Source organism: Ambystoma mexicanum, chromosome 1p (genome assembly GCF_040938575.1).
Source record: "Ambystoma mexicanum isolate Mex_15411 chromosome 1p, UKY_AmexF1_1, whole genome shotgun sequence".
NCBI lineage: Eukaryota > Metazoa > Chordata > Amphibia > Caudata > Ambystomatidae > Ambystoma > Ambystoma mexicanum.
In genome coordinates, this window is record NC_090921.1 from 1,304,029 (window position 1) to 1,329,006 (window position 24,978).

Consider the following 24,978-nt stretch of genomic DNA (forward strand, 5'->3'; position numbering starts at 1 on the left):
TGCGTGACCCGGGGAAATATAGAGAGGGGAGGAAAGGAGTCGGGGGATAGGATATTGATCAATTCTTCCAGTTTACGAGACCGGATGGATAGGGCAATGGCCTTCTCGCATGGGTCAAGTTTAGCGGTAGGCCTCATGTGCCTCTGATGAGATGGTACAAGGGGGAACAATAGTGATGTGCTGGTCAAAGAGGCATGATTTCAGGGCATTGGTGTGAAGTGATAGCGTGGTCGAGGAGGATTGTCACTTTCGAGAGGTCATCAGGGAGGGAGGGAACATGTCTGGCAATAGGCTATCGGCATCGGTGGTGGATCGAGAGGGGGGAGGAAGAGAGTGGGTGTTGGTAGGTTGGCAGGCAGCTGCACAAATAAAAGCCAAGGTACAAGGCATATACAAGCAAGGTGCACCGGACTGCGAATGCGGTGATGTTTCCGTATCGGAATAAGTAGGGGCCGTTTCCGATGATTTGTAGGGTGGTATCATGATAAGCAGCGAAACGGTTCCCACGGCCCTCACGACCAGACAGGAATGGTCCTTGGGCTTGGTCATTCGGGGAGGGACTGAAACGGCACTGCCTGCCGGCCATGCACAGAGCGATGTGTTTGGTCGCCACCTGACCAGTCAGGGCCAGGCAAGGGCAGGGCCTCACCTGGAGGCAGAGGCTGCAGTGTTGGTGTGGGGGCAACAGTGGCTATCTTTTCACGGGTGGGAGATAAAATGAGATCAAACCTATAAGGCAGCATTCTTTTGTAGAAAAGAATACAGTAACACCCATGATTTCCTCAGACTACGATTAAAAAAAACAAAAAAATTAAGCTGAGGGCTCATAGTAAGTGGGAAGGAGAGTGTGAGCACGTGATGAATAGACCGACACATGCATTTCGCTTTGTGGACGTACAATGGTTAATCCTCTTCACTAACATGAGAGAGGTTTAGATTCCATTAAGGACAGGAGGCGAGTATTATGTAAATCTATCTTTACTACTGACACATATAGAAGCAAAGAAAAACTTTTAGAAAGACAAAAGTTTAAATAACCAACCTCAAACACAGTTTAAATGCAATGCAAGCAGAGAACCACAGTCCAACATGGAGGGCAGGTCATGCCCTGTAGCCACCCAATGAGCTGAGAACCACCCCCATAAAAGTCCTTTTCTCTGACAGCAACTCCTCTTTCTGCAGCTGACTTGCATCAGACGCTCACTGTAAACATCCGATGGCGTAGCGCTGAGAAGAGGATCCAAACGAATCAGAGGATCACCACCTTTCCTCCGTTTGTGACTGCTAGGAAACCCTTCTGACCAGATCTCATCACCCCGAAGCTGAAAGAACAAACAAAGAAGACTGGGTGGGTGGGAAGAACAAGAAACAAAGAATGGTGGGTGGTATAATACTCGCCTCCTGCCCTAATGGAATCTTAACCTCCTCTCACGTTAGTGAGGGGGGTTAACCATTCCATGACATGAGGCTTCATATTATGCAAGTTCAAAGCCCTTGCATTACATTAATTACCACCTGCCAAAACCTTTATGATAGCATGTCTCAACGTGAACTTCTTTTACCATTCAGCTGCTTTCAAACCTTCTGTTCAAAAACCTCCACCCCCTACCCCCAAGGGCGTTAAGGGAAACCAAGACCTCCCCCTGACTGAGAGAGCACTGAAGGAGTAAAATCAATCCCGGGAAGATAAAACTCTCCAAACCCTCCAAACCATAAAGCCAGATAGGCGGGATATATATATATGCTAAAGGGTTAACCACAAGAAATCAGCTGAAAGGTACCTGGAAACTCGAGCACCACTATATTTCAAGACATCTCAAAACATTGAAGAACACCCAATTTACTGTAATGTTGGCAATGTTGGAAACTAAATAAAAAAAAACATGTATTTGTTATAGGCCAAAGAACAAATACCCCTTATGGGGAGAAATCTTTTATGCCAAAGATCTAAAATCTAACCCTCTTTAGCTTGAAAACGATGAGAAAAACATGGCTAACTTTGAGAAAGTTATAGTACTATATAATATGAAGTGTTGAAAACAATTCCCTACCCTCCAGACTCCCCCGAGCGGGGACCCGACGATCAAAACAGTGCTGCCCTAGTCACCTCGTCTCTCAGATGAGCGCGCCGCCTCTGAGCTACTCTCTCGAGACAGGGAATATATCAACTATATGGTTCATAGAGAATAATCATAAGACGTAATACATTTCCTAAGAACTTAAAAAGGAGTGTGAAGGGGATATTTACTGCAGATTGACCTAAGGGCCTACCGTACTAAGGATTCTGACTTCTTCCTCTCTTATTTTACTAGCACGTGATCAGGTGAAATGATTACTAAAATCAACCCTGTACAGGTAGAGTAGAAAAAAGGAGGGCCTAAGTGGCGAGCCAAACCCCAATACATGCAGTGGCTGCATACTGCTAAACAAACTTACTAAGTGGAGGCTGCCCAGGAATTCCTGCTAACAACAGAGTCTTGCAAGAGTACTTGAAAGCTCTAAGCTATACAAGCGAAAGACCACGCACACCTCAAAAAAAGGACCAAGACAAGAGAAAAAAAACCACGGGTCCATCAAGAGTCCCGAGCGGATAGGGAGAGCATGCGGGACACCTCCTGCTAACTGCTAGAAAAAGGTAAACTACCCCTGAGGTGTGCAAAAGGAGTCACTAATAGGAACTTATCTGCTCTCTGCCTATTTTCTCCAAAAACTCTGACAACCACTGATAACCAGGGAAACAGCAGGACAAGGGCCCAGCCCAATTTCAGGGAGAAACAAAGGATGCTGTAAAACCCTGTAATGAAAGGGAGAGATGGTCCAAAAAGGAGGCAACAACCTCACCTTCCCCCTCTCCAAATACGTAAGGGACACTCTTCCCACCTTTTAAAAGAGGCGAAGTCCCCTCTTAGGCCTACCAGTCTACATCTAGCGAAGGCTGGCCTTTGCAAGATTATTAGAAAGTCTAGTGCTAAATACAAGGATACTATGAAAAACAGAATAGTTAGGGGAACCTGGAAATTCAGCGCTCCAAAGGAGCATGCCATCTTGAATAAAACCAATTCCTTTTCTGAGACCGGTGGTCACTGGTACGGAACTTAGGAGAAGCACTACAGGGTGACCAAAGACTGTTAGGCAGAATCCTGTGCAGTTCCCTTAGGGAGCACTACAGAAGATTAACACTACAGGTATATGCAATAAATCCCCTTTGGTATCATTCTGTACCACAAAGATTTAGTTGGTAGCTGTGGCTTAACCGTCATACGTATCTCAAGAGGGAGATGAGCAGTATTCAGGGTTTACACAATACGACTACAATGCTATGGAACAAGGAAACACTGACCAAAGCTTTGTATCAAAAAGAATATATATTTATTTTACACACTCTGATGTTCACACATAAATCACTATTCTTAAAGCAAATTAAAACAGTCTTGAAAAGTATACAGAACTCCCTATTTAAATTGTACACAAGTTTGAGCAAGAGTGAAAACTGCGCAAAACAGCACAGTGAAAACCAAGCAGAAATGGCACTCTAACAATTTCTCAAAAGGGAGGGAAAGGACAGGTATACAGGGTTAGACTCTTTAACACACCAGCAACACTTCCCAAGTAGATTGTGAACAAGTTAGGCAAGGCAGTACTTTAGCATATGCAATACTGAGGTGAAAACCGAACAAAATGGCACTTCACAAGTTTAAAAAGAGGGAAGGAAAAAGTGGTTATAAGGGTTAGGTGCACCAACACATTTCTAGGTGAGAAGCAATCTAGAGAAGGCAGTTGTAATAGATTTAGCCAGAGTGAATAGGCCTGTGCCAGTGTCAATGGTACACGGTAAAGGGCCCAGTGCAAAATGTTCTAGTCGCTGCGGTCAAGTCTTTGTTTAACGATTCGAAAAAGGCAGTTGCAGAAGGTAATAGACAATGTTAGATGATAGTGGCGGCCAACCCAGTAGGTAAGCAAAGGATTTAAAACACCTTTAGCGATACCCCACGAAACGGGAGGCCAGGTGGAACAATGTACCTTGAAAATGGAAGAGGCTCCTGTGGTGGCGGTTGTTCCTGGCAGTTCCTGCAGTTCGGGAGATCCAGCAGAGGAAGAGAGACTCTCGTCGTGGAGGACGGTTCGAGTTACTGCACTGCCCAGGGATGAAACCAGCCGCAGTGCTGCCAAAACGAATAAAAAGTATGTTCCTTTAAATCGCGGTCCTGGTGGACGGGTGCCTGGCTATCTGGTCTCCTAGTGCTTGGCACTGTCGATTAGACCAAAGCAGGTCCTGGAAGCGATTGGCAAACTGGTTGGCGCCAACAGCTCAAGGGAAGAAGACTCTTGCAGAGGAAGATCTTCTCAAGTCGTTGGAGAAAAGTGGTGAGGATCTGCAGCAGGGCTTCACCGGTGGTTCAGTCGTTGCAGATGTCTTCAGCTTCTCTCCTCTTCAGATTCTTAGTTCCAGTGATGACGTCCTGTCCTCCAGTCCTCAGGACCCTGCTTTTATGCAGCAAGACCTCCATTCATACAGCCTAGCTGTCACTCAAACAGTGGGGTGGCTCGCCTGGCGGGAGAACCCCCCATCCTATCAGGGCAGAGTGCGACTTGGGTTGCATAGGCAACCCGGTCCAGGGTGCCTATTCCCCCTCCCACACATCCTGTCTACCCCAGACTTTTGAGCAGAAGCCCGCCAAAAGGGCGAACAAAGGATCCCCGACCTAAGTTAGGTTTACAGAGAAAGAGACGAGAAAGAAATATTATTAAAGTTCTGGCAAAAAAAACCTACTGAGTAAAGTTAATATAAAAATAAACCAGCGGTATGTTAGAGGCTGTCAGTAAAAGTGATAGCCTTGAACAATGGGAAAATCCCATAGAGAAATATTTGCGGTCGAATATTTATGGTGGTAACCACTGCCACCAGCCAGAAACGTTTGAAAGAGGGAATGTACGGTACCCCCTCCAATATGAACACTAGGAAAAAACTATTAACCCTTCCCAGTACCTCCATAGTAAGATGGGTTGTACTGGTTTTGTTCATAACTATTGACTAGTAAAGTCAATGGTAACTTTACATGCCCTGGGAGACAGTAGACAGTCCCAGGGTTTAGGTTTGGGGGCCGCTACAACACCCCAGTGGTACAGGATGGAGGGTGCTGTGTACCACACATGTTAAAAAGATGATTCCTATGAGAGTGAGAAAACCCCATAGACCAGAAGCACACAAGATAGCCTAAAACACACACTAGCAATCTGTCTAAGAGTGGGAAAAAAGGGTCTCACTCTTAGCAGGAGAAGAAAATAAACCCCTCAAATCCAACAATGCTGCTGGGGGACTCTATAGTTAAGGGAAATTAGCCTTTTAAGAGAATTCTCCCTAACACTCGGCCCCCCAGTGTCATGATTCCTGCCCCTCTTGTCCCCAGCCCTCCGAGATGTCAGGCTGGAGCTAGGCCATGATCACCTACATGGCCCTCAAGGGCCTCTCCATACCTCCAAAGACTCACTTGGAGTCAGACTTGGCGCTTGTGGCATCAGACTCACTCACTCCAATAGGATAACATTGGGGATTGGACTTGTAATGCATTGATGGGGACAAGATGGATGCCCCCACATATTTCGGTTCCCAGAACTGCATGTGCGGTCTAGTCTTTTGGGTGTGGTTCAGCCCAGAGGCACCTGGGATACCCAGAGACTATTTAAGCCACACCCAGGCTGAGAAGCATGCTTTGCGTTTTCTGCACCTGCAGCGTGACATTCACCGTGTTCGGATCGGTCTCCAGTGGGCCTGCATCTTTCTCCTGCGCTCAGCTCCTGCAAGAACAAGAACACCTTTAGGAACAGCCTTACCCTGCAGCCCTTCTGCCCATCATTCAACGCTCCTTCTGTTCTGCGGGCATCTTCGGCGGTGTCATTCCCATCCCGGCACGCCGCTTCCTAATGAAGAGGAAAAGAACAGAGAAAAGGCATTAGTAAGCATTTTACAGCTCTTCGCTTATTTTTTTCAAATACAGTACGAGCTTCAAACGCTTACCTGAATCCCAGCCGCTCTGGGGGAACTGTGTCTCTGGAACTTCTCATCCATCTGCAAGGGGGGAAAAGACACTCCAGGTTAGCGTGGAAACATCTAGAGGTGCCGCATACTGCCCTTACTCACTGCATTTGTTCTTCATAACCGGCATCCACGCTGACAACGTTGCGGCACCTAAAAGACACCGAAAAAGAACTCAGTTCAATACAAATACGAAAAGGGTGCATCGCCCATCGCACTCTCACTCACCTTCAGCGCCACTCCTCTCAGCAGCACACCTCCATTCCCGGACGCCGGCCATCATCTAAGAAGGAAAGGAACGAAGTTAGAGAACTGTTCAAAGACTCACTATAATTACCAGTCGGACTCTCTCCAGTGAAGTAACTAGGCACCAATGAGCCTGCATCAATCAACACGCCCCTGTGCTGAAAGCAGGACGGAGAGCACACCATCCCAGAAAACAAGGTGAGCTGTGGATCAAAGGGAATAGTTGGACCCCGTCAGGCCCAGTCGCCAGTCGAATAGCCTCCCGGGAAGGGTTTGCGGTCGTAAGAGGCCAGGACCGGCTGAGTGACGTCCCTGTGGATACCAGGTGAGCATTACAGAGCGCAAAGCCTCACATCAAAATCCACCTGGGCATCATGGAAACGTCAGAAACTGACCAGTTAGCTCAAATGCTGGGACAGCTACGTTCCGAAGTACATGCAGCCAGGCAGGAGACCAACACCCTGAGAAGGGAGCTGATAGTAGCCAAAGAACGTACTGATGATTTAAGCCGACAACTTCTCCATTCACAAGCAGGGCATGCACCATTGCCGGGAAGCGTGCCCTCGATTCCAGCGCCATCAGCCAATGCCGTTCAGATAACCCTTCCTGGGGCAGTTCCCTTGGCCCCGCCTGAACGATTTACGGGGGATCCCAAGAGGTTTGCAACATTCATGAACCAGTGCCGCCTACGCTTCATTTGTAGGCCAGGGGCCTTTACGGATGACTAATCATTGGTCGCTTTTGTGCTATCCTACCTGAGTGGTAGCGCCGCGGATTGGTCTGCACCCCTTGTGGCCCAAGACGATCCTTTCCTGCATGACTTCAGGGGCTTTCAGCAGGAGATGGAAAAGCTGTTTGCCCGGCGTAGTCATGGGCATGCATTAGACAACGAACTTCTGTCCCTACGCCAGGGGAATCAAGACTTATTAACATACATAGCCACGTTCAATAGACTCATAGTTGAAGCAGAATGGCCAGTGGAGAAGAGAACCGGGTTATTTCATCAGGGGTTGCGGGGGGAGTTCAAGGATGTTCTCGCACAAGTAGTGAACCCCCTGAAATACTTCTCAGAATTCATTGACCTTGTTGTTCAACTGGATAATAGGTTGCAGGACCGAAGAGCAGACCGAGCCAGACCGGACCCTCGCCCTATGTATGTGCATTCAAAGGACAATACTACCCGAACAGCGGAAGGTTCAGGAGAACCAATGCAAATCGGGGGGGTCCGGTCCCCCTTGACTAAAGCGGAAAGGGATAAAAGGAGACAGCAGCAGTTATGTCTGCACTGTGGAATGTCAGGTCATTTCCTTAAAGAGTGCCCTGTGAAGCCACCAAGGAGGACGGTAGGGGCCACAGACAAGGAAGATACCATCAAGGAATCCCCAGCCCGGAAAGTGTAGGGGTCCACTTGTCGAGTGAAGAAAGTGAACTACAGACCTCCCATTTTGCACTACCTGTGGTCTTGATCAATCCCCAACAACCATCTTGAATGCACGCAGTAACAGCGTACATAGACAGTGGGGCCGTTGGGAATTACATCGACCAGGATCTTGCGGCAAAGATGGGGCTTCCGTTATGCCCTAAATCAACCACCGACACTGTTACCACTGTCGACGGCACGGAAATAGCTTCTGGTCCAGTATCCCAATGCACTGCAGCTTTAACCCTTCAGTGCAAGGATGGACACCAAGAATCTATCATTTTCGACCTCATTAAGGCACCGCAGTTCCGGTTGATTTTGGGAATGCCATGGTTGGTAGCTCACAATCCTCGAATCGATTGGCGAGCAAAAGAATTGGCCTTTCCCGAGACTTGCGCCCACACATGTTATCGCCAAGAGAAACAACCAATAGACACCAGAACCTCCACGCTTGCGACGGTGGAAATCGGCACCCTCCAAGTGAATACCAGGATTTTCAAGATGTCTTTCAGAAAGAACGGGCTAATACCCTGCCACCGCATAGACCATACGATTGCCAAATCGATCTGATACCCGGCGCAAGAATCCCTTGTGGGCGAATTTACGCACTCACGGAACCAAAAAACCAGCACCTGAAGGCCTATCTTGACCAATACCTGGCCAACGGGTTCACCTGTTCCTCGAAGTCTCCAGCAGCCAGTCCTCTATTCTTCATACCGAAAAAGGAAGGGGACTTGAGAACATGCATCGACTATCACGCACTGAACCAGATTACCGTAGAAAAACGCTACCCCCTGCCACTGATCCCTGAATTGCTTGATCAAGTCAAAGATGCCCAAATCTACACAAAACTCGACCTGAGGGGGGCATACCACCTTGTTCGCGTAAAACAGGGGGACGAATGGAAAACCGCTTTTTGCACCAAATACGGATTGTACGAATATCAAGTAATGCCCTTTGGCCTTTGCAACGCGCCTGCTGCATTTCAATACTTCATGAACGATGTCCTACGGGAATTGATTGATGTCTGTGCTCTAGTGTACATCAACGATATCCTAGTGTATTCCGCATCAAAGCAGGACCACGTTAAACACGTCTGATCCAGATTGGAGAAACTCCGTCAACACCAGCTCTACGCCAAGCTCGAAAAGTGCTCATTCCACGTCTCTGAGGTGGAATTCCTGGGCTTTATTCTCAGCCCGAATGGAATCCGAATGGATGTACACAAGGTAGATGCTATCCTGAACTGGCCATCCCCAACTTCATTCAAGGGGGTTCAAAGTATGCTGGGTTTTGCAAACTTCTACCGCTGGTTCATCCCAGGATTTTCGCAAATTGTGCATCCCATCACGTCATTACTAAGGAAAAGCAACAAAAAGTTCCAGTGGACAACTGAAGCCGAGGAGGCTTTCCAGGAACTCAAAGCAAGATTCACATCTGCCCCAATCTTATGCCACCCTCGCCCTGATCTCCCATACCTGGTGGAAACGGACACCTCAAGCATGACTTTGGGAGCCGTCCTCCCACAAAAGGACCCCGAAACGGGCCAGTTACACCCCGTTGCCTTCTGGTCACGTAAATTAACACCCCCTGAACTCAATTACGCTATCACAGACAAAGAACTCCCAGCCATTAAGTCAGCCTTTAAGGCATGGAGGCACTATCTCTTGGGCGGCAGACACTCATTTACCGTAATAATTGACCAACGGAACTTCCAGTACCTAAAAACGGCAACGGCCCAATCCTCACGAGAACTATGTTGGGCTCTTTTTTTTGCTGAATATGACTACGGGATTACATTTCGACCAGGGGTGAAAAACGGGTACGCCGATGCCCTTTCCCGTATGGGGTGGAAGAGCAAGGGTATCAGACTCCTGATCCAATAGCAATCATCCCGAGTGACAAGCTCCTAGGAATCACAGCAACCATAACTCAGAAAGAAATACGTGAAGAAATCCAAAACCTGATGAGTCTGGAACAATTACAAGCGTAGGGTGCGCAAGGAGAATATTACGTGATAAAAGATCAGCTGCCCTACTTCAGGAATCGTTTATTCTTACCAAACCAAAAACTAAGAGAACAAGTCATTTCCGGTTATCATGATTCCTTGATCGAGGGCCACCCCGGAATCGCTAAAACCCTAGCCAAGGTAAAACAAAATTATTTGTGGCCCATGTGGCGTAAAGACATTATCCAATTCATCCTGTCTTGTGGGGTGTGTGCTCAAAACAAGTCATCCAAGCAGAAACTGGCTGGGCTATTACAACCATTGGAAATCCCACCAGCACCCTGGCACATGTTGTCCCTCGATTTTATTACTGACTTTCCACCCAGTCAAGGGTTTAACACTATTCTTGTGGCCGTGGACCTGTTTTCAAAAATGGCATATTTCATTCTTCTTAAGGGGCTCCCAAATGCTCCCACTCTGGCAAAGGTGTTTCTTGAAGGCATCGTACGGCTCCATGGGTTCCCTTCAGTTTTGGTCTCAGACCGAGGTACTCAGTTCGTATCAAACTTCTGGAGAAAATGCTGCTCCATGGCCCAGATTGACATCCGGCTATCATCCCCAAATGGATGGTCGAACTGAGAGGACAAATCAGGCGCTCGAGCAGTACCTGCGTTGCATGTTACACCAAGCTGAAGGAAGCTGGTTCGACCTATTATGGATTGCTGAATATGCTTATAATAATTCCCGACACACCAGCACCGGGCAGACACCCTTTTATACCATGTATGGCAGGCACCTACGTACTTCTGAGTTGGACATTCCTACAACCCTGGAAATTCCAGCAGTCAAAACCTTGCACACAACCATTTCTCAAACCTTTAAAAGGGCAGCTGAACACCTACTTCAAGCGAAGAATCGCCAAAAGAGGGTTGCTGATCAACACCGAGCAAAGGCCCCCAACTACCAAGTGGGAGACAAAGTCTGGCTGGCGTCTAAACACGTGTCCATTAAAGGACCCCGAACTTTCCGTCCAAGATAACTGGGTCCATTCACCGTCACCTCTGTGATAAATCCTGTGGCTGTCAAACTAGCTTTGCCGTCAAACATGCAGATTCATCCTGTGTTCCACGTGTCTCTTCTTAAACCTGTTCAACCTGAGACCAGGGTAGCAACACCACCGCAGCCAGTAGTAGTTGCCGGGGAGCCAGAATTCGAAGTCAAGAACATCCTATATTCAAAGTACGTCAGATCCAGATTATACTGCTTAGTAGACTGGAAGGGGTATGGTCCACAAGACAGGACATGGGAGCCTTGTGAGTACATCCATGCACCTCGCTTGCTTAGACGATTTCATCAAAACCATCCAACCAAACCAGAAGATCCACCTTGAGAGGGGCCTTGGGGGGGAGTGCTGTCATGATTCCTGCCCCTCTTGTCCCCAGCCCTCCAAGATGTCAGGCTGGAGCCAGGCCACGATCACCTACATGGCCCTCAAGGGCCTCTCCATCACTCCAAAGAATCACTTGGAGTCAGACTTGGCGCTTGTGGCACCAGACTCACTCACTCCCATTGGATAACATTGGGGATTGGACTTGTAATGCATTGATGGGGACAAGATGGATGCCCCCACATATTTCGTTTCCCAGAACTGCATGTGCGGTCTAGTCTTTTGGGTGTGGTTCAGCCCAGAGGCACCTGGGATACCCAGAGACTATTTAAGCCACACCCAGGCTGAGAAGCATGCTTTGCGTTTTCTGCACCTGCAGCGTGACACTCACCGTGTTCAGATCGGTCTCCAGTGGGCCTGCATCTTTCTTCTGCGCTCAGCTCCTGCAAGAACAAGAACACCGTTAGGAACAGCCTTACCTTGCAGCCCTTCTGCCCATCATTCAATGCTCCTTCTGTTCTGCGGGCATCTTTGGCGGTGTCATTCCCATCCCGGATCGCCGCCTCCTAATGAAGAGGAAAAGAACAGAGAAAAGGCATTAGTAAGCATTTTACAGCTCTTCGCTTATTTTTTATTTCAAATACAGTACGTGCTTCAAACGTTTACCTGAATCCCAGCCGTTCTAGGCGAACTGTGTCTCCGGAACTTCTCATCCATCTGCGAGGGGGGAGAAGACATTCCAGGTTTTCGTGGAAACATCTACAGGTGCTGCATACCGCGCGTACTCACCACATTTGTTCTTCATAACCGGCATCCACGCTGACAATGTCGCGGCACTTAAAAGACACAGAAAAAGAACTCAGTTCAATACAAATAGTAAAAGGGTGCATCGCGCATCGCGCTCTCACTCACCTTCAGAGCCAATCCTCTCAGCAGCACGCTGGCATCCACGGACGCCGGCCATCATCTAAGAAGGAAAGGAACGAAGTTAGAGAACTGTTCAAAGACTCATTATACTCACCAGTCGGACTCTCGCCAGTGAAGTAACTAGGCACCAACGAGCCCGCATCAATCAACATGCCCCTGCGCTGAAAGCAGGACGGAGAGCACACCATCCAAGAAAACAAGTTGCGCTGTGGATCAAAGGGAAGGGTTGGACCCCGGGGAGGAAGGGGTTCAAGCACACATAGACAATAGGGAGTTAAACTCTACCAATCCTGTATTTCAGGCCCAGTCGCCAGTCGAATAGCCTCCAGGGAAGGGTTCACGGTCGTAAGAGGCCAGGACCGGCTGAATGACGTCCCTGTGTATACCAGGTGAATGTTACACCCAGACAAAGGGACAGGAGGATCTAATCCACTCCTGGATGAGTCTCTTACCTCTAGTCGGTTAAAAACATACTATAGAGACCATCAGCATTTTGGTGGTGACATACTGACCTTTGCTCAATGGTAAAATCAAACCCTTGGAGGCAGGTTGACCATCTTAACAGTTTTGGGTTTTCCCCTTTCATTTGCATCAACCATCTCAAGGGTTGGCGGTCAGTCTGAATGGTGAAAGTAGAACCATACAAGTATGGCCTAAACGTCTTCGGAGACCACAGAATGGCAAAACATTCTCTCTCAATAGTTGCCAACCTTGTCTCAGGTTCCTTCAGTTTCCTACTGATGAAGCAAATGGGGTGCTCCCTACCTTTCTCATCCAGTTGACTAAGGACTGCACCTATACCTGTATTGGAAGCATCTGTTTGCAGAATGAAGGGCTGGTGGTAGTCAGGAGCTCTTAGAACTGGAGCTTGACAGAGGGCTCTTTTTAGGCTTTCAAAGGCCTGATTGCACTCTTCATTCCATTTTACCTTTTTAGGGAATTTAGGAGATGAGATCACATTCAGAGGAGAAGCTATGGTCTCATAGTTCTCAATGAAATTCCTGTAATACCCAGTGAGACCTAAGAAGGCTCTCACCTGGGTTTGAGTAGTAGGTGTTGTCCAATTTTGCACAGCTTCTATCTTGCTGAGCAAAGGCCTTATTTCACCACCTCCTACCTCATGTCCAAGGTAGACCACTTTACTCTGACCAATTTGACATTTGCTTGCCTTTATGATCAGTTGGGCCTGCTCAAAAGCTTACAAAACATATCCTAGGTGGTCAACATGTTCTTTCCAAGTAGGGCTGAACACTGCAACGTCATCCAAGTATGCCATGTAGAAGTCCTCCATCCCATTCAGAACCTGATTAACCATCCGTTGGAATGTAGCAGGTGCGTTCTTTACACCTAAAGGCATAACCTTAAACTGGTATAAGCCAGGGTGGAGAATGCAGTTTTCTCCTTGGCATGGTGCCAGGGCTATTTGCCAATAGCCTGACGTGAGGTCAAATGTGCTGAGGAACTTGGCTGAACCAAGTCTATCCACCAGCTCATCTGTCCTTGGCAAAGGATGAGCATCAGTCTCAGTGACTGCATTTAAGGCTCTATAGTCCACACAGAATCTCAACTCCTTAGATCCTGCCTTTGGTACTAACACAACTGGGCTAGAGCATGGACTAGTAGAGGGTTCTATTACCCCCGAGATCAAGCATCTTGTTGACCTCTCCTTTGATGTGGGTTCTTACATTTTCTGACATTCTGTAACCCCTGCTTTTGACAGGCAAACAGTCACCAGTGTTTATTTCATGCTTGTCCCAAGGAGTTAAGCCTGGTGAAAGTGAAAACAAGGGGGCAAATTGATTTAACAAAACTTTGCACTCCTCCTGTTGTTCAGAAGTCAGATTAGAAGAGAGATTGGCGGCCATTTCGTGGTTGGAGGTAAGGGATAAACGATGCTGGTAAAGGATTCCCGGCATCACTTACCGCTCTGGGCTATTCCGACCAGCCAAACCGCTATTGGCGGCACTGTAAATAACGGTGCCTCTAATAGCAGCATGGGCGTGGGCACGCGGGCCATCATACCGGCAATAGCGGCATGCTGTAAACTGGAGGAGATCACAAGTGAAGCGGACATGCAAATACCGGCATCATGAAGGCGTTAAAAGTTGTTTCCGGCATGCCGTAAATACCGGCATCTTTGACCAACCGTAAAATGCCATGTGCAGTGTTCCCAAATGTCACATGTGCACACCATCAGCACAGGTAGAGGCAATGGAGTCTGGGCCTGACCAAAGGTAGCACACCCACACACCACACCCCTTTCCACACCAAGATCAATCCAATAGTAGCATCAACACTTCAGCCGGAGGACATGCATGCATTGCAACACCAGCAACAACACCAACACCAACAGCTGGCACCACAGAGGAGACACAGCAGGAGAAGTCGAGTCAGACAGGCCCAGCATGCCCCACCAGTGCAGCCAGCATAACCACACATGCAGCCCCCAATCCCAAACATCAGAGCCAGTCCCTCCAACCCAACCCCGCAGCACAACCACACCCCGTACCGTCTTCACCGGGACACCATCAACACCATTGTGGGCATGATACACGATTGTCAGCCTCATTGAAATACGCACCGCCATCCCCCCTCTACTGAAGGTAGTCTCGGTGCTCCACTTCCTTTCCACAGCCACCTACCAGCACACAGTGGGGTACATGCATGGCATATCACCACCCTCATTCACTTGCATATCGTGAAGCAAGTGCTGGATGCCCTCCTCAAGCACACAACGGAATACATATCCCTACCACAGACTCCCCAGGAGATTCTTGAAACAAAAGGTGGCCTCCATGCCATGGAAGTGGTTTACCGCAATCGCAAATTATACCACTACAAACAGGTGCAGATGGAAGGCGAAGCAAGCAAGATCATCACACATTGTTGTGCCAGATATCCCGGATCAACCACAGGAATGCTGCATGTCACCATGGGAAAAATCAGCACAGAATGCCTAACATTGAAGAGACTATTGCCAACGCTCCCCATCAGAAAATCCTACAGAACACAACACATCACTAAATGTACACAAACACAGCTGTATGCGTACACAATGCATGAGCTACAAGACGGCAGAGCACACCGTGTATCAACTTGAAGATGTAACCCACACTATTATTCCAGGGCACAGGACACGTTGAGGGCCTTACAATAGTGTGCATACAACCAGGGACATGTGCATGTGAACAAAGATAATCTGCCGACATGTGTGACTAGTACAGCTGTCCATCATCAATTGACTGACATATAGCTATTTATGCCTCCCATGCAGGTGACAGTGGCTATTCCTTGATGCCGTGGCTCATCATCCCTGTCCGAAACACACAGAACAGGCATGAGGAGGACTACAATCGATCCCACACCCTTACCCAGGTGGTCATTGACCAGACCTTTGGCCTGTTGAAGTCATGGTTTTGCTGCCTTAGGCCGTCAGGTGGGGCACTCCTCTACAGGCATGAGAAGGTGGCCAAGACCATCATGGCATGTGTTATGCTGCACAACATGTGTATCCGACGCAATGTGCCCCTGACCCCTGACATTGACCTGCTACCACCTGGTGATGATGGAGGGGATGAAGAAGAAGTGGCTGCACATCATTGTGGCGCCGATGCACAGGAGGGACGTGCTGTGCGTCAGTCAGTGATTGCACAATATTACTGACAGACATGGCTGCAGAGGGTGACATGATATTCTGACAGAGGCCACTGGGTGTGTGGGTACATGCACACTATGCACTGTATATAAATAAATGACACATGCGCAATGATCAATGTCCACTCAGGTCTTGCTTTTGACACAACGGGTGTATTAAATATAACAATGCAATAACCCTCTACCACCCTCCCCCCTCCTGCTCCCCCACAACTCCCCCACACAACCTCACCCCCCACAACTCCCCACACACCCTCACCCCCACCCCCTCCCCCCACAACTCCCCACACACCCTCACCCCCTCCCACTCCCCCCACAACTCCCCCACACGTGTCCCATCAAGTCTCTAATGCCTACATGAGGCTGCCCAGACTATTAATTCGCACTCTCTGGACCAGGTGGTGGCATGTCTGGCCGGCGCAGGGTGCGTGATGACCTCCGGAGCGGGCTCGTCTGGGTCGAGCTAGATGATGACGGTGTGGCCGCCTGCTCGAAACGGGTAGCCGGACGCCCTGCCTCCATGGCATCGGCTATGCGGCCTAGTACCTGGCGCAGGGCGGAAACCTCCTCGCAGAGGCGGTTAGTGTTTTCATCAAATATTTTGCCCATGGAGGCGGTGTTCTCAGAGATGGTCCTGCCTAGAGAGGCGATGTTATCCCGCCACTTCTGCCTAGCCTGTGTGTTGTCCTCAACAAACTGCCACACAAGGGCAGTCAGCTGATCTGCACGCTGCGGCCCTGCGGGTGCACCTGTGGTGGTGGATGGTTCCTGGGTGTCCTGCTCAGCCTGCTCAGCCTCAATACTTGCCACTATCGGACTGAAGTGCCCTTCAATTTGCTCCCAACCAGACTGCTCCAGGGTGGTGGCGTGGTCTGGGTCAAGGGATGATATTTGGGGGGATGCCAGTGGACTGGGCGTGTGGGGCAGTTCTGATAAATCATCCTCAACGGGCACCCATACCTCATCCTGTGGGTCCTCCACAGCCTGGGGTGCTGTGGCTGCCACCTCCCCAGCCAAACTTGACTCCTCAGATTGTGGTGCCTCGGTTGATTCCTCAGACTGGGCAATGAGTATTGGTGTTTTGGTCTCTAAGGCCCTTGGCGGCACCGGTGTAATGGGAACCCTGGGGTGTCTTGCCTAGTGGCGCACAGCGGCCCCTGGGTTGTCCCTTCGAGGTCGAAGGGAGGTTGGCGTCACCCCGGGACCTCTTCCGGGGTATGGTCTTCGCGGGGGTTGCGTCCTGGCCTTCGCTGTCATGGTCAGAGCCTGTGGGGATCGAAGTGAGGGACGGCATGAGTGATGTTTTGATAGGCATCATACATACATTTGGACAATTGATCATCCACACAATTGAGGGTAATAGGCATTTGAGTTTGGATGATCACGTTGTTTGATACATGGGTGGGTTATGCAGGCATACGTCGGGGTCACTCATGTTGGCCAAGAGCTATGCTATCTGACATGCATATTTTTTGGGGCCTGCATGCTGTGTGACTTATGGCATTTACATCTTTGTGTCTTATGTGTCAGGTACGGCATTGCCTTGCTGCAGGCATCTTCATGTGTCTGTGATGCGTCCGCCAACTTTGCTGGGAGTGTGTGTGTGTTGGGCCATGGCTTGCCTCTTTGGGTCTGACATACTGGTTGACTTTCATCAGACTCTGCATTACAGTGTTTTCTTAGGACACTCACCTCCATCGGCCGATGTTGTGGCGCCACACTCCATCTCGCTGACACCTTCTATCCCCTACATTCCAATCATGCTGGCGCAGATGTCCTCCCATGGGGTCAGCTTGAGGGTGAGCTGGGACCTCTTCCTGTTGCCATTGCCTGGCTCCTGTTGACAGAGAATATGTTCCTTACTCTGAGTCGCAAGTCGTCCCAGCGCTTACGGCAGTCTTTTCAGGTGCGTGGGGTGTTTCCAACTGCACTAACTTTCTGTGCCACAAGTGCCTAGATCTCCTTTTTTTTTAAGATGGCCTCCCGCTTCATGCTGTTGGCAAAGACAATCCCAGCATGCTCCTGCAGTGTCCCGGCTAGCATCTCCAACTCATCCTCGTTGAAGCGCTCCTTGCGTTGGCGGGCAGCTCCCTTCTTAAGGGCCTTGGGCATTGTGGTGTGTTTGGAGAAGGTTTTCTGACAAACAGCAGAGTCCCACAGGTGCTGTGTGCTGAGGATGGCAATGGATTGTGCTTTTAAAGATGGCCGCCGTGCTCCTTCCCGTTCCTGTGCGATGACGCTAGTTCCAGTTCCGGTTATTTACGGTAACCGTTATTAGCGGTCACCGCTAATGCCGCATTGGTTCATGCCGGTAGTGCTATCTGCGCTATGCATGATGCCGCTAAGGGCATTTTTCGTGCCTTTAACGGCATGCCGGTAATGCCCTTACCGGCATGGCGCAAAGCTCGTGCCCGCGAAGTCGTAATAGCCCTCTATTAGTGAGCTAATGACTGCACAGACATGCTATTTGCGCCATGCCGGTAAGGACCGTTACTTACCTCCAACCTCGGAATGACCCCCATTGACTCCTATTTACTCATCTAAAGGTTTGCCTCTGACAAGGTCAGGTAGAGGTTCACTCTCCTCCTCCTCTTGAGCTGAAGCTAGAAGCAAAGCTCCCAGTTCTGGGCTCAAGACATAAGCTTTTAGACGGTTGCTGTGAAAGACTCGGGGAGCCTCCTTAGGATTGCCTAAGTCCACCAGATAGTTCACCTCCCCATGTTTTCCCACAGTCTTGAAGGGTCCTATCCACTTGCCCTGCAAGGAACTCTGCCTTGTTGGCACAATAACAAGAACTAGCTGGTCTTGAGCGAACTCAACCATGTTGGCCTTCTGGTCATGCCAATTCTTAACCAGAGCCTGACCTGCTTTCAAGTTATCACTTGCTTCAGCCATCATGTGTGACATTCTCCTCTGGAGTCCTATCACATAGTCAGTCACTCTGACTGGTTTGGGGGAAGGAGCACTCTCGAACCCCTCTTTGTTCAGGGCCAATAGACCTCTGAGCGGATGGCCATAGAGAAGTTCAAAGGGACTGTAACCCACTCCCTCCTGAGGGACTTCTCTATATGCAAAGAGAAGGCATGGCAGTAGAAGATCCCCCTTTTTATTAAGGTGGGTCTTCTAAAGCTCCTATCATGCTCTTCATGGTTCTGTTAAACCTTTCTACCAACACATTTGTCTGAGGGTGGTATGCTGTTGAGAACTTGTAGGTAACTCCACAGTTTTTCCACAAGGCCTTCATGAAGTGGGACATAAAATTTGACCCCCTGTCGGATATTACCTCCTTAGGAAACCCAACCCTGGTAAAAATAGCAGGGAGGGCCGTAGCCACAGCCTGAGCTGTAACAGTCCTCATAGGAATTGCTTCAGGGTACCTAGGTGCATGGTCTACTACAACAAGGATGAACCTGTTGCCTGAAGAGGTTGGAGGGTCAAGAGGACCGACAATGTTGATTCCCACCTTCTCAAATGGTACTCCCACCACAGGGACAGGCACTAAAGGTGCCACATTCTTGGAGCCACTCTTACCAGAAGTTTGGCAGGTGTGGCAACTCTTGCAATACTCATCTACCTCAGCCCCCATTTTAGGCCAATAAAAGTAGAGATAGAGCCTTTCCTCGGTCTTCTTTAAACTCAAGTTACCAGCCAAAGGTATCTCATGGGCTAATTGCAAGAATTGGAGTCTGTTCTCTTGGGGCACTACAAGTCTCTTGTAGTCTCCAGGGGTTGACTCAGTTGGTTCACTATAGAAGAGGCCATCTTCCCAGTGTAACCTATACTTCCCAGGCTTGCCCTTCAAGCTGAGAAGCTGCCATGGTGACGAAGACCTTTCAGAGTTTGACATTCTCTTTGTCCCCTACTGAAGTCTGCCCTGTTGGGGCCACCTTCTGCCAGTAAAGACTGCAGCTCAGGATGGTCCAAAGAGTCCAGATCTCCAATAAGATCCTGGCCTCCAACTAGAACTGAATCCTCAGGCTCTAGTTCAACCACACAGGGTGGTACCTCCCTCCCAGCCTCAGCTAGATGTGGAATCACAGGTGTGATATTTGCTAACCTAGGAGATTTCCTGGTTGGCAGCACTGGAGTGCTTTCTGCTGGTTTCTTTTTGGAAGTCTTGGTTTTCCCCTTTGCTTCTGGTTGTATGGAAATTGCAGTTAGTAACTCCAGTGGAGTAGGAGTGATTTCTTTTTCTATCATCTCCTCAGGAGAGCCTCTTAAGGTCCTCCCCCTTGCAGGTCTGGTGAGCTCCTGTAACCTCTTACTAGGAGGTCTGGGAGTACTTGACACTACTCCAAATCTTTGAGATCATTGCCCAACAACAACCTTCCAGGTACTAACAGGTATTCTGACAGTCATGTCATTGCACTGGATGGGAGCTGGGGAAACATCTGCACAGGCCCTCCAGCTAACTTGGTGAGGCATTTGGGTGCCTTAGCAACATCCTCTACCTTGAAAAAAGATTCATCCATCCCCGGTTATGCTGATCCCAGTGTCTCTAATGGCAGGAGTTTCCTGACCATTCACTACGACACTGCCCTTATAATACTCTTTAGCATGATTTGGGATAGAATTATACACATCTAAATTCTGTTGTTCCCACAACCCAGGGATACTAAAGATATACTAGCTGAGACTCGGATGGGGTCTTCAGCCAGTAGTTGAATGTTTCCACTGGTCATTGGTACTTCCTCATCTGGAGTGAAGGCTACAGAGACCGTGTGGATCCCTGAAGGTTTACACTTACATCTGGGATCCCCTTTCACATGGTCAGTTGAACCACAAACATAACATTTCTCAAATGTCTTTATGAATGGTGGTTTGTTCTGACCTCCTTCTGGTCTGGGACCAGAAGGTACACTAGCCTGATTCGGTTACCCTTTTGGCTTACCCTTAGAATTTTTTTTGTGGCCCACTTTGGAATTGGAATTATTTGAATTTGTTGTCTTTCTTAGGCTGCTTTCCCTCATCCTTTTTCTGAGTGAACCCTGAATCCTTGTGAGTAGCCCTGGTGGCAACCCACAAGTCAGCAGCCTTAGCTAGTTTCTTGGAATCTAGTTCTTTTGAATCAGCCAAGTGCTGTCTGAGTTCACGGGAGAAGGCATCATAGATAGACTCCAACATGACAAGATTTCTCATTCCTTCATAAGTGTTCACTTTGTAACCCTTAATCCATCCATCTAGGTTTTTCAAGCACTCATTCACCCAAGTAGCCCAAGGGATACTATCATGCTTTTTGAGGGTCCTAAACCTCTTAAGGTACTGGGAAGGGGTCTTCCCAAATCTAGCAATTAAAGCTAGCTTCACACATTCATAATCCATCCTATCCACCTCCCCCAACTGTATTACCACATCAGATGCAACGGGGGGGAGAGGAGGCTAGAGAATATCCAGGGGATCAACTGATTCCCTGTGATACCCTGGAGCCCATGATTGTATTGAAACATAGCTAACCAATCTAACACATCCAACTTAGGTTCATACATACCCACATATATAGCCACAATCTCTTTAGGCATCTGGGGTCTTTTTGGACTGGAGGATCTAGAGGATTTGAGGAGAGAAGCATTTTCCAAAGACAATTTCTTCATCTGTAGCTCATGATTGAGCTCAATTTCTTTGAGCCTTAGTTCTTGATGTTTCTGTTCAGTTTGGGCACTAATTCTTTTGAATTCAAGTTCAAGTCTCATTTTTTCTAGACTAATAAATTCAGGACTTAATGTGGGACGTGACAAAGGTCCAGTAGTCACAGGATGAGACCTTTGAGCAGGTAGAGGCCCAGAGGAGGTTACATTATCAGTCTCCTCTTCCTCATCTGATTCAACAATAACATCTTCAACATTATCATCCTCAATGCCTGCTAAATTTGCTGGAGGAGTAGGCACTACAGCTCCACTATCCAGACTTTGGTTTTCTACAATCTTTCTATCAACTCTGATTTCTTGCCTTTGACAGGAAGACTTGCACAGATCCCTTAAATAATCAGCAGTATTTACTAGGAGGGTCTCCTGACTATAGCTTTCCATACTTGACTTTTTCAAATTAACTTGTAGTGATTGTTAAGCATTGTGGTTAATTGAACCAAGCTACTAGCAGCACTCTAAAATGTAAATCCAATACTTTTATCCTCACCGCTGTACACCAGTGTTAGGCAGAATCCTGTGCAGTTCCCTTAGGGAGCACAACAGAAGATTAAGACTACAGGTAAATGCAATAAATCCCCTTTGGTATCAGTCTGTACCACAAAGATTTAGTTGGTAGCTGTGGCTAAGCAGTCAGACTTATCTCAAGAGGGAGATGAGCAGTATTCAGGGTTTACACAATAGGACTACAATGCTATGGAACAAGGAAACATTGACCAAAGCATTGTATCAAAAAGAATATATATTTATTTTACACACTCTGATGTTCACACACAAATCACTATTCTTAAAGCAAGTTAAAACAGTCTTGAAAAGTATACACAACTCCCTCTTTAAATTGTAGACAAGTTTGAGCAAGAGTGAAAACTGAGCAAAACGGCACAGTGAAAACCAAGCAGAAATGGCATTCTAACAATTTCTCAAAAGGGAGGGAAAGGACAGGTTTAACACACCAGCAACACTTTGCAAGTAGATTGTGAACAAGTTAGTCAAGGCAGTACTTTAGCATATTCAATACTGAGGTGAAAACCGAGGAGAATGGCACTTCACAAATTTAAAAAAGGGAAGGAAAAGGTGGTTATAAGAGTTAGGTGCACCAACACATTTCTAGGTGAGAAGCAATCTAGAGAAGGCAGTTTTAACAGATTTAGCCTGATTCAATAGACCTGTGTCAGTGTCAATGGTACAAGGCAAAGGGCCCAGGTGCAAAATGTTCTAGTCGCTGCAGTCAAGTCTTTGTTTAACGATTCGAAAAGGTGGTTGCAGAAGGTGAAAGACAATGTTAGATGATAGGGGCGGCCAACCCAGTGGGTAAGTAAAGGATTTTAAACACCTTTAGCAATACCCCACGAAACAGGAGGCCTGGCGGAACAATGTACCTTGAAAGTGGAAGAGGCTCCGGCATTGGCGGTTGTTCCTGGCAGTTCCGGCAGTTCGGGAGATCCAGCAGAGGAAGAGAGACTCTCGTCGTGGAGGAAGGTTCGAGTTACTGCACTGCCCAGGGGTGAAACCAGCCACGGTGCTGCCAAAACGAATAAAAGGTAAGCGCCTTTAAATCACAGACCTGGTGGACGGGTGGCTAGCTATCCGGTATCCTAGTGCTTGGCACTGTCGATTCAACCAAGGCAGGTTCTGTAAGGCGATTGGCGCACTGGTTGGCCCCACCAGCTCAAGGGAAGAAGACTCTTGCAGAAGAAGATCTTCTCAAGTCGTTGGAGAAAAGTGGTGAGGATCTGCAGCAGGGCTTCACCGGTGGTTCACTCGTTGCAGATCTCTTCAGCTTCTCTCCTCAGGACCCTGCTTTTATGCAGCAAGACACCCATTCATAAAGCCTATCTGTCACTCACACAGTGGGGTGGCTCTCCTTGCGGGAGAACCCCCCAGCCTATCAGGGCAGAGTGCAACTTGGGTTGTGTAGGCAACCCGGTCCAGGGTGCCTATTCCCCCTCCCACACATCCTGTGTACCCCAGACTCAGTGGCGCCGAGAGGAGGGCTTCTGTGTAGAAGCCTGCCAAAAGGACGAACAAAGGATCCCTGACCTGGGTTAGGTTTACAGAGAAAGACACAAGAAAGAAATATTATTAAAATTCTGGCAATAAAAACCTACCGGAGTAAAGTTAATATAAAAATAAACCGGCGGTATGTTAGAGGCTGTCAGTAAAAGTGACAGCCTTGAACAATGGGAAAATCCCATAGAGAAATATTTGCGGTCGAATATTTATGGTAGTAACCACTGCCACGAGCCAGAAACCTTTGAGAGAGGGACTGTACGGTACCCGCTCGAAAATGAACACTAGGGAAAAACTATTAACCTTTCCCAGTACCTCCATAGTAAGATGGGTTGTACTGGTTTTGTTTATAAATATTGACTAGTAAAGTCAATGGTAACTTTACAAGCCCTGGGAGACAGTAGTCAGTCCCAGGGTATGGAGTCTATGTTTGGGGCTGCTACGAGACCCCAGTGGCACGGCACGGAGGGTGCTGTGTACCACACTTGTTACAAAGATGATTCCTATGAGGGTGAAAAAAACCCATAGACCAGAAGCACACAAGATAGCCTAAAACACACACTAGCAATCTGTCTAAGAGTGGGAAAAAAGGGTCTCACTCTTAGCAGGAAAAAAAATAAACCCCTCAAATCCATCAAAGCTGCTGGGGGACTCTATAGGTAAGGGAAATTAGCCTTTTAAGAGAATTCTCCCTAACAAAGACCCCACAGGATAGAGGCAGAAAAGCTGTCGAAGAGGAACCCTTTCCGGAAAGCTGGTAACCACCACATAGTTGAGGATTTATCACTCTTATGACAGGATGAACACCCCCCCCCCCAGCTTAGAAGCAGGCCAATTGGTGTTGAGAATAGGGAGACTCCGAAGGACACTAAGATCTTGTCGAACAAGAGGGGAGGAAGATGGGAAATTGACAGGGTGACATAAATTTCAATTGAAACATCTGAAACAACCCTTAAAATATATATATATATACAAATACACATTACACAGCCACAGTAGTGGCTGTGTAGTTATGGTTAAGTTGCTGTTTCCATTGGAAGACCACTTTTTGGGCAGCCTATAACTCCGCTTCCCCTCGACGAATCCTCACCAAACTTTGCAAAATAAGTATATGGGCCACTCTGAATTGTTTTGCAAAGTTTGGTGAGGATTCGTCTAGTGGGGGAAAGTTATAGGGGGGTCCCAAAAGGTCTTTTTTTCCCATAGACTGAATGGGGGAAAAACTTTGCCCACGGCTACAGGCCAAACCGCTGGACGGATTTTCACCAAATTTCCAGCAGGGGCTGGGGCTTGGTCCCGAAAGTGTGCTTTTGTAAATTTGGTGACAATCCGTGCAGTACTTTTCTTTAAAATGACCAAAAAATAGGTCTAAAAAAATTAGTGATATCTATGTCCGCTCCGCGGTCACACTTCCCTGTTCGCTCCACGGACAAGATACCAATTGGCTAAGGGGCTGGCGTAATGACGGCGGACATGCGACGTATTTGCCGATTGGCTGCAGTGAGACGGGTTCTGCGTCAGATTGTTTGGATGCGCCCGACATCTTGGATCCACCGACAGCGCAGCGGCGACCAGCGGCAACATGCTATTTCGAAAACTATTTTGCTTTGTCATAGTGCTTGGGAAGGTTCAGACAGTAAGAGATGGGTGAAAAACTGTATTTGTTCAGGCGGTAGGTGTTAATGATGTATTCTCTATGCCCGCCTTGTT

At 48.1% G+C, this 24,978-nt stretch overlaps 1 long non-coding RNA gene across 1 annotated transcript in view; it reads right to left on the reverse strand.

The window, feature by feature from the left end:
• Window positions 1-1,011: 1,011 nt before the first annotated feature.
• LOC138563678 (uncharacterized) overlaps window positions 1,012-24,978 on the reverse strand; it is a 311,901-nt gene continuing 287,934 nt past the window's right edge. Inside the window, exon 4 of the long non-coding RNA XR_011299664.1 lies at window positions 1,012-1,322. This is a non-coding gene — a long non-coding RNA (uncharacterized lncRNA). The remainder of the gene's footprint in view (window positions 1,323-24,978) is intronic.